Here is a 9,204-nt window from a genome sequence, read left to right on the forward strand (position 1 = left end):
TTTGGCTATAACAAACATTTAACACGTGAGCTTCCTGAGTGTTTGACCTTGATGTTTTTTCCTCAGGGACTGTCCTTCATTTTTTCAGCTTTTTCTGACTCATGTCTTTATCCCATTTGAAAAGTAAGCAAAAGAAAACTGAATTCAAATGCCTTCACAGTACCCTGCTAAGCTGTTCAACATTTTTAAAAGCTGCGATCTCTTCAGAAAACACTGAATGTATCCTTGAATGATGCTGGGACTTAAGTGTGACCCTGGACTCCTTTGGGGACCAAGCTTTATCCTGCCTGAATTAGCTTGAACCAACTCCAAACATTTTCCTCAAATATAAGTCAAACAATGACAGCATGTTATTAAATACCATTAGCAGATAAACTATTGAAGTACCAACCATATTTATAGCAACTCATTAGCCATCTGACTAACAAAGTTTAAATTAAATGCAGTGGGTTTGAAAATGCTTCTTGGGCCTCAGCATAAAGAAAACTTACAGCTCACTGGATCAAACCTGTTCGGGCAAGTGGTGGACTAATTCAGTAACAGCTTCTATTACAAATACCCACGCTATCACAACTGATAAACAGCTGACTACCTAAACAGGGATTGGTATTCTTCTTGTTGGTTTTTTTGGGGGGTTGTTTTTGGTTTTGTGGGCTTTTTGGCTTTTTTGTTTTGTTTCTTTGGTGTTTTTTTTTCTTTTTTTGGGGGGAGGGCAGGTGGCAGAAGCAGTTTTGGTTGGTTTAATTAGGATGACCAAAAGTGGAGTCCAACAACTGCAAGATTAGCTGATGCCCTGGATGTGGTCCAGGGCACCAAAGAAATTCTGAAAGTGGAGACTCAAGAAATTTTTATATAATTGGCAGCTTTCTTTCCTTAACAGTTTTCTCCCTTCAGGGCATTTCAGGACAACATGCTGGGCTGTTTACAGTTTTGGAAAGAGCATTACAGAGCCCAACCCCAAGCCTTTTACTTGCTCTGTACCAGCTGTTCTGGTACAGAGCCTGAAGGATTCCCAGCATTAGAGTGATACAAGCTCACTTGTTATTGCCACTTTTATGACATTGAACCTCTAGAAAACCAAAGCAAAGCAGCAAACTGGTAAAACTTCATGCTGGTACAGGACCCCCTGAAAACAGTGACAAAAAGGTAGGGAGAGAAGAGAAATAAAAAGAAGCACATTCAAATTGCCATATAGAAAGGATGTCAAGATATTTTATGCATTATGAATGGTTTACCGTTCCAGTTAGAAACTTCAGCACTTCACAGAGATTATGGTCCCATCTCTTAACATGCCCCTTCCCCATCTCTGGTGTAACTAACTTCGTGCCAATTCTGGTACCTCCATGCTGGGAGCACAGTTGGCTTTGATACAAAGAATAATATCTGAATACTATCTATTTCATGTTATTCAATTCTCCATTGGGGAAAAAAGTTATTCCATGTGGCCTTCAGTTTTCAAATCTATTACCACTCCAAAGGACATTGTGGTTGCATGCTGAGCCCAATACTAAAAGCCTTTCCTAATGTGTGTGTACAGAATCAGTGTAAACAGCTCTATCAGTGTTTAAAAAAAAAAACAAAAATAAAGCTGCAAACAGTAAAAGCTATTTATAAAGGAAAATCTGTCCAGAAGATAGAAATCTCCAAATAATTTCAGACAATTCTGCTGCCCAAAGATCTCAAGTGACTGATGAAGAAAGAGACAACATTAAGTGAAATATAAAAGTTGTCACTGACTTCGCAATCTGGAATCCACAGAGAGAACACATGTATAAGCCTCCCTAGAAAAGGCAGAGGAAAGAAAGCATGTGCTGGTAGTTTCTGTCTCGGAGTCCCTTTATTGAGTTTTAAGACTTCCAGAACACATTGACTGTAAAATGGATATGATCCACACAGCTTATGGGCCAATGCATATTGTATACTTTGTATTAAAAGAACACACGGGGGGGAAAAAACACAACAAAACAGAACAAAAAAAACAAACATGTAGTGAACAATGAGGCATGTCACTGTCCTGCAAAACTACAAGCAAACTTGTCTCTAGAACAGAAGAGGAAACAGATTATTAGTACTGTGAACTATCCCTGCTCTGGCCAAGGGCCTTCCTATCTTGTAAGCCAGTTACTTCTGTTTTCAAAATGTCTGTAAGTGAAGTGTCCAGCACTAACAATGGAGTGTGCCATTGCAACTATTCCAAATTATAAACTGCAGCATCTCAGGCTTGGAACACCAGCAATATATTCAAGAGAACTGTTTATTTAGAATGTATTTAATACATTCTAGTAATTTAATAAATATTAGCAATAATTTAGCATTCCTGCTATTGTACATGTGGCTGGGTTCTCCAAGAATGATCAGGAGATCACGAAACAGGCATGAAAACAGGGCATGCAGCACTAAGCCCAAATGTTTTATCTTCCCAGTGATCCCAATGAAGGCTGCAGTCACAAGACATGCTACTCCCTCAAAGGAGTTTCTACAAGTCAGTTTCCTTTGTATTTTACACAGTTTAATTTTGAGGCAAACTCTCTTATCGAGACCCCTTACGTTTTTCAGAAGCTCAAAAGAGCAAAGAATAAATCATTGTGCACACTGAAAACAGTCAAAGATCATCTTGCCAAGGACTACAGACTACACAGCCCCTCCTTCTTTTACAGGCACTTCATCGAATAAGTAATAAAACCCCGTTTCAAGACCCACAGACAGGAGATCTCCAAGAACAAACCAGATGACTAAAACATAATTTGGAACATATATGAGCAATCACACAGCTCCAGGGACTTTTTTAGTTCCCTTCCTTGTTTATAATCCATGTTTCCCTCTCTTCTGCAATACAGAGATTATGATGCCATCGTTTTCCTAAACTGCACAAAACAGTGTCATGTAAGAAACCCAGAAATGTTATCTCACAAATTATACTTGCAATTTTATTAAAAATACTGATTCAATTCATACCAAATGTCATGCCATTCCCACTAACCCTTTTCATGTCTCCACTTGAAAGACTGAGCAAAACTAAAGAAATGTTTATGTAAAACCAAAACAAAAAAGCTGATTTGCCCTCTTTGCACTGCATCAACTCAGCTAAACAAACAAGACAACTCAAGGAGTCCTAGTTTGGTAAGTAATTGAACTATGTAGCACTGGAATTTGAGCAATGTTATAAAAAAACAAAATCAGTAAAAAATAGGTGACATGACTCATATCCAGAATAGCTGCACACGTCAAAACTTAACACAAGTGTTGGAAGAATGGGACTATGTTCCTTACTAAGTGACAGGACCATATGAATTTCTGGCAATGTACCTGACCAGCTACATGTTTAAATTTACTTCAAACAACATGATTTGTCTTTCCTTAACTCCATTTGTGATACTTCTATATGATCTTTGTCACCATTTGCAGAGATACTAGCTCTTCAGCAAAAAAACAAAGAAAAACAAAACAACAACCAACCAAAAAAAACCAAACACCAGAAAGCATTTTGCATAGAGCAAACTTCAAGATACCTTGCAGTAATATGTAAATTGAAAATAAAGTTACATTGCACTAGAATCTTTAAAAAAGGCTAACCCACAAACAAAAACAGTCCACAGAGGGGTAACAAACAATTACCTTAAGCATGGCTAACCAAAACAATGAAAAAAGCAAAACTAGAATCCATTCTCTTGTTCTGTTTCTACTTATGTGTCCTTAATTATGCTTAAAAAAAAAGGGCAGCTTAATTTAAAAATTTAATTAGAGCAAAGGCCAGTTTTCAACTAAGTGCCCCTAAATATGGAGAATTAAAAAAAAACACTATTAAAAAGCCTTAGGAGGAGAGACACCAACTTTATGATGCAATTGAGTCCAAAACTAATACCATGAAGGCACTTTCATTAGATGGCCCTGGTTTTACTCTTCAAAGTTTTTAAATATTCCCCAAAGTATAGTTCTGTAAGCTGAAATTTTTCTTTGGTCAAGGCCAGAGAGAGGTGGGAAAGTAATTCAAAAGCAAATCTTCTGCAGATGCACTAGATCCACTGCTGTAAATTGTATCCACTGCAGTAAGTGCTTCCACATAATCAAAACAGGATTCCTAAAGAAAAATAACTTGTATTAGTGCTTCATGATTGAAAAATTCAATGCTGTGTTTTAAATTGAAACTACAAACAGCTCAGGAAATTCAATTACATTACAAAGATGTCAATAGTACATTGTCATTTCAAGATCCTGTATGACTGCAACTAGGAGCTGATTGCCATTAGAATCTTAATTTGTCTTCCCAGTCTGGATTAAATGAGTTGAATATGCTTTGGAGAACTTTTCAATCAAAAGAAATACACTAAATTGCTAGCTATTTACAGCAAAATTGTGAAGAAGTAGGAGAGAAGCTTGCAGATATCAACTTCTAAAGGTCAGAAAATGAATGGTAAAAATAAAAAGGGAAGTAATAAAAATCAGTGTAAGTGATCAGCCACATCTGGAGTCTGACAGTTTCATTTACCAATGAGAATATGGAGCACTTTCCTGACTATTATCACAATTTCCACATAAACTTAATGAATTCTTGAGAAGAGAGATATTAGTTTCAATCCAGAAGATAGGACGAGAATAAATATAATTTCACAGAACTGTAAGATAAGTCAAACAGCAGAACTGAGATCCAGAAGATTAAGAGTTGGTTTCCACAATTCCATACTCAAACCATGGCATCTTTTGTTAAGTACCGTATACAGCAGGAAATGAGGGTCAGAGAGAAGAGACAGCTACAGCAACAGAGAGAGAGACAAACAGAGCGACATAGAATTCAGATTAACCCCCTAAAAGAATTATTCTCAATTAGGTAGAAAGGTAAAGAAATTTTCAGTTCAAAATCCCAGTGTTTACATTCAAAGTCACGTCAAAGTTCCTCAACCTCAAGGGCCACAGCCAAGTGCCCCCAAGTGACATCACACACAAGAAAATTTGGGAGTGCCCACACAACAAAGTAGCAGAAGTAGCATTGGGTACCACAAGATGAAGACAAAGTGTTTTATGCGTTCAAGGCTGCACTTAAGGCACGTGCACCTTACCCAAGTAATAAACAACTGGAAGCAAAAACACATATTAAAAAACACAGGCCATATAATTTCTTGCTCACATGCAAGTAAGTTATCAAAACAAAAAGCAAAAATGATCCACACAGAAGCTGAAGTCTTCACACAACGATGTATCAGAACTAAAGAAGAGGTGTGAGACAAAGATTTAAACTCTGAACAAAGAAACAGCCAATTCTTGACACCCTTGCTCTTCTTGGCCTTGGACTGAGACTGTGGAGAAATAAATAGGGAGGGGGGAAAGTGTCCAAAACATGGGTCTGAGATTCCTGTCAGCAATTCTATGCTGCTCAAGGTGGAGAATTAGTACTACATACCAGGAAGAAGGAAGCAGGAATCACTGTGCAACGACAGCCCAAAATACCTCACTGAGAACACCTGAAGTGGAGCTGGGCGAGCACACAGATTAAGATGAGCTCTCCATGCTCAAGCCTGAACCTCATTGTCCTGAGTGCCTTCAACAGTCTACCAAAGCTGGAGACAACAAACAGTTACCAGACAACAATCCCAGAGTTCTTAACAACCCATGTTAAGTCCTGAGAGGCAGGCATGTACATCTCCTCTTGCAGAGACATGTGGGTCTCCTCTCGTTTCAAGCAGCCCAATCAATGGGTCTTTCATTAGGCAACTACTCTACCATTTACTAACTTTCCATTCAAAGATTTCTAATATTAATCCTCTTCCACGGCATATCCCATTGTCATTCAACTTTTGTAAACCAAAATTCTTTAGTCCTTGCCTTATTAATATTTTGTTTCTATCACCCTCCTTGCTGGGTTAGCACCAGGCTACTAACAAAAAACACACAAGGTAACTATTACCAAGTACTACTGCCCTTTATTGGGTCCTTGATAATGCAAACTCGGTAGGGGGGGGGGAAAAAAAGTACCTTAATGCTATTTGCATTAGTAATACTAATAAGTATTCACAACAACAATAACTCCACAAGAGCCATGGGTTCAGTTAGCTTGCTAACCATGGCATAAAAGATACCACAGTATCTTTCCAGAAGTTTCTTTAAAAAATAAGTATTCAAATGCCAAACTTCTGGCAGAGGGATAGTAGCACACGGCATCATTGCTTGCCTTCTTTAGAACTGGCTGTTACAGCTGCATAAAAGTTAGAAATGCTGCACAGAAAATGGAAAAGTAGGAAGCAACCCAACAAGAATCCAGAGGGTCAATTATGACTCAGAAAAGGGCAAAAGAAAAAAAAATGAGAAGAAGCTGTCAGCAAAGTAAACTCTCAGCATAAACTGCCCAGCAACTCAATCTGAAAAGGCAAATCCAGATATTTGGATCCAAATATATTCTTCACTTCAAGCATTAGGGAAAATATAAATGCTAGTGAACTGCCCTACTCATTAACAGCCACACTGCCACAAATCAGCAGGCGAGTACAACACACTTACTCGTGACTGCTGAAACACCAGTGGACCAGATTTGAAAAAAAACCCCAAACCTACAGAAGCATCAATTGCGAACTCCAGAACTGGCACACAAGCTACATTTAACAGCTCTGAATGTTAGAAAATGTTGCTTACAGCAGCCCTTCAGAACACAAAAAAGGATTTTAAATTCAGCAGAGAATTTCAGGTCCTGTTGCCTATGTCACCCATAAGGCATTCAAATCTGCATCACATTCTCAAAACTGACCCAACAACAAACTTAAACAATCCAGTAATGGACTGGCAGTAAGTGCACATTACCAGCAGGTCATTCTTAGGTCCCTTTTTAACATTCCCATTAGCAATTTGAAAGAGGATGGGAGTGGCAAAGGCAAAGAAGCCAGATGACACTTGCAGAGGACACCAAGCTGGGTGGAGCAGTAAACAAGGACAAATATAGAAGAACACACTGGGTTTTTAAATAAAGACCAAAGCATACTTCATACAGAGGAGAAAATGGAGCAGCACTGAGCACTGACCACATTTACACAGACTTCACACTCATACAACTAATCTTCCTGGGGAGGAGCTTGCACCTAGATAACAGCAACTCTTAAATCAGTCTGTTACAACAGAACAACATTGAAAAGTGTGTAGTGCAAAAAACTACGTGTAACCACCTACAGCATCTCTTGAAGATAAAATGCTGTTTTAGTGCAGGAAAAATTGCTTTCCAAAGGCAGCTGAATGCACGGTACTGGCAGGATCACAAGTAATCTCAAAACACTACACAATCACTTGTGTTGTCTGGAAGAATGTTGCAGATGAAAACAAAAAACGTTCCCACAGCTGGTGAATCAGCTGGGCTCGCTCCCTCACAAGACAAAAAGTAACTGGAAACACACCTGAACGCATTTTATGCCAAACACTACTTTCAAAAGCAAATGTTCTGCAACACGAGGCGAATACCATAACAGATAGAGCAACCAACACTTCCTACATGTTTTATTTGGGTAAAGGCGGAAAACAACAACAGCGACGACAAAAAACATGATTCCAGAGCAGCCCAGCCGCCGGACCGGACCCTCGGGAAAGCGGGGGCGATGAGCAGAGAAGCGCAAGGCACCCAAACTCGGATACAAATTCCGGTTTGAGGAGGACTCCGGCGGGCAGGAGCTCCTCCCCGCTCTCCCGGGAGGCTCCCGTCCCGTCCCCCCCGGCCGACGGAGGCACCGCCGCGATCTCGCCCTCCCGCGGCAGCGCCCGGCCCGGGGCAGCGCAGCGGCCTCCCCGCTGCCCCCTCCCCTAGAAGGCCGCGGCCCCGGAGCTCCTGCACAAAGGCCCCGGCAGCGAGCCCCCCTCCCCTTCCCGGCCGCGCTCCGCCCGCCGCGGCCCGGCACGGGCCGGTCCCGCTGCCCTCCGGGGCGCCACCGCGGGGACGGCCGCGCCCGCCCGCCCGTGAGCGGCGGCGCGACCTCGTCGCGGGGCCGGCCGCGCGTAGGCCCGGAGCGTACCTGGGGCGGCGGCGCCGGGCGGGGCCGGGGGCGCAGCGGCCCCGGGTCGGTGTCGCCGCCGCCGCGCCGAGCTCCGGCCAGGCGGGCCAGCCGAGCGCCGAGCGGGCCCGAACGGCGGCGGCGCCGAGCGCGGGACCAAGGCCCGAGCAGCCGAGGCTAGAACGCCGCCAGGCAGCGCCAGCCGAGCGACGAAGTCTTCCACAGCCGCCCGGGGGCGACGGAGGGCAGGCGAGAGCAGTCGAGCCCCGAGGGCCGCGGCACCGACCCGAGCTGGGACCCCGCCGGGAATTAAAACCTGCACAACTCAGCCCAGAGCTGTGGGATACCCCAAACAAGCTCTTAACAGAATGGGTGTAAACTAATACGTACAATTAGCAGACTGTATAAAACAGATTGGAAGTTCTGTTCCAAACTTCCAGGATAAGGGTTGTCCAAACCGAACCACAAATCTCAAAGCAATTTGCAGAAAAGAATTTTTTTCAATTTTTTTTTTCAGCCTGGAAATGAGAAGGTTTCGGGGTGACCTAATTGCGGCCTTCCAGTACCTGAAAGGAACTTACAAGAAAGATGGGGCAAGACTATTTAAAAGAGCATGTAGTGACAGGACCAGGGGAATGGGTTCAAACTGAAAGGGAGTAAGTTTGGATTACTTATTAGGAAACAAATTCTTTACTGTGAGGCTGCTGAGGCACTGGAACACGTTGTCTAGGGAAGCTGTGGATGCCCCATTCCTGAAGGTGTTCAAGGCCAGGTTGGATGGGTCTCTGAGTGACCTGGTCTAGTGGAAGATGTCCCTGCCCATGTCAGGGGGGTGGGAACTCAATGATCTTCAAGGTCCCTTCCAACCCAAACCACTCTATGATTCTAGGAAAACCTAGTTGGCATGTGATATGTGGGATTGGCAGGAGCAAAGGCAGCCTGCAGCACAGCCAGCCAGGCTTTGAGGGAGTATCTCAAGGGAACACGGAAAAGGGAAAAGGGCTGATGATGGGGTTTTACAGGGAATTTAGTCAAGAAGTGAAAACTGCAATACTGTGAACAGCCAGTCACTGTCACTCTTTAACAGGTGACTGAGACTTACCAGGTGTTACATGGTCAGGGTAGACTTTAAGTCTCAAAGTTCTGACAGTGCACAATCTTGTAAGTATCCTGAAATGCAGCTGGCAAGATGAGCTGAAAGTACAGAGAAGCTAGAAAGCAGGGAAGAAACATGAATCACAGCTGT

General features: G+C 42.5%; 1 protein-coding gene across 2 annotated transcripts in view; it reads right to left on the minus strand.

The window, feature by feature from the left end:
• Positions 1-8,031, minus strand: part of AMBRA1 (autophagy and beclin 1 regulator 1) — a 128,516-nt gene extending 120,485 nt beyond the window's left edge. For both annotated transcript variants that reach the window (XM_017808090.1, XM_017808081.1), the window contains exon 1: positions 7,980-8,031. The gene's annotated coding sequence lies outside the window, so the exon portion shown is untranslated. The remainder of the gene's footprint in view (positions 1-7,979) is intronic.
• Positions 8,032-9,204: the final 1,173 nt, after the last annotated feature.

This window comes from Lepidothrix coronata, unplaced genomic scaffold, assembly GCF_001604755.1.
Source record: "Lepidothrix coronata isolate B3197 unplaced genomic scaffold, Lepidothrix_coronata-1.0 Scaffold1, whole genome shotgun sequence".
Taxonomy (NCBI): Eukaryota; Metazoa; Chordata; class Aves; order Passeriformes; family Pipridae; genus Lepidothrix; species Lepidothrix coronata.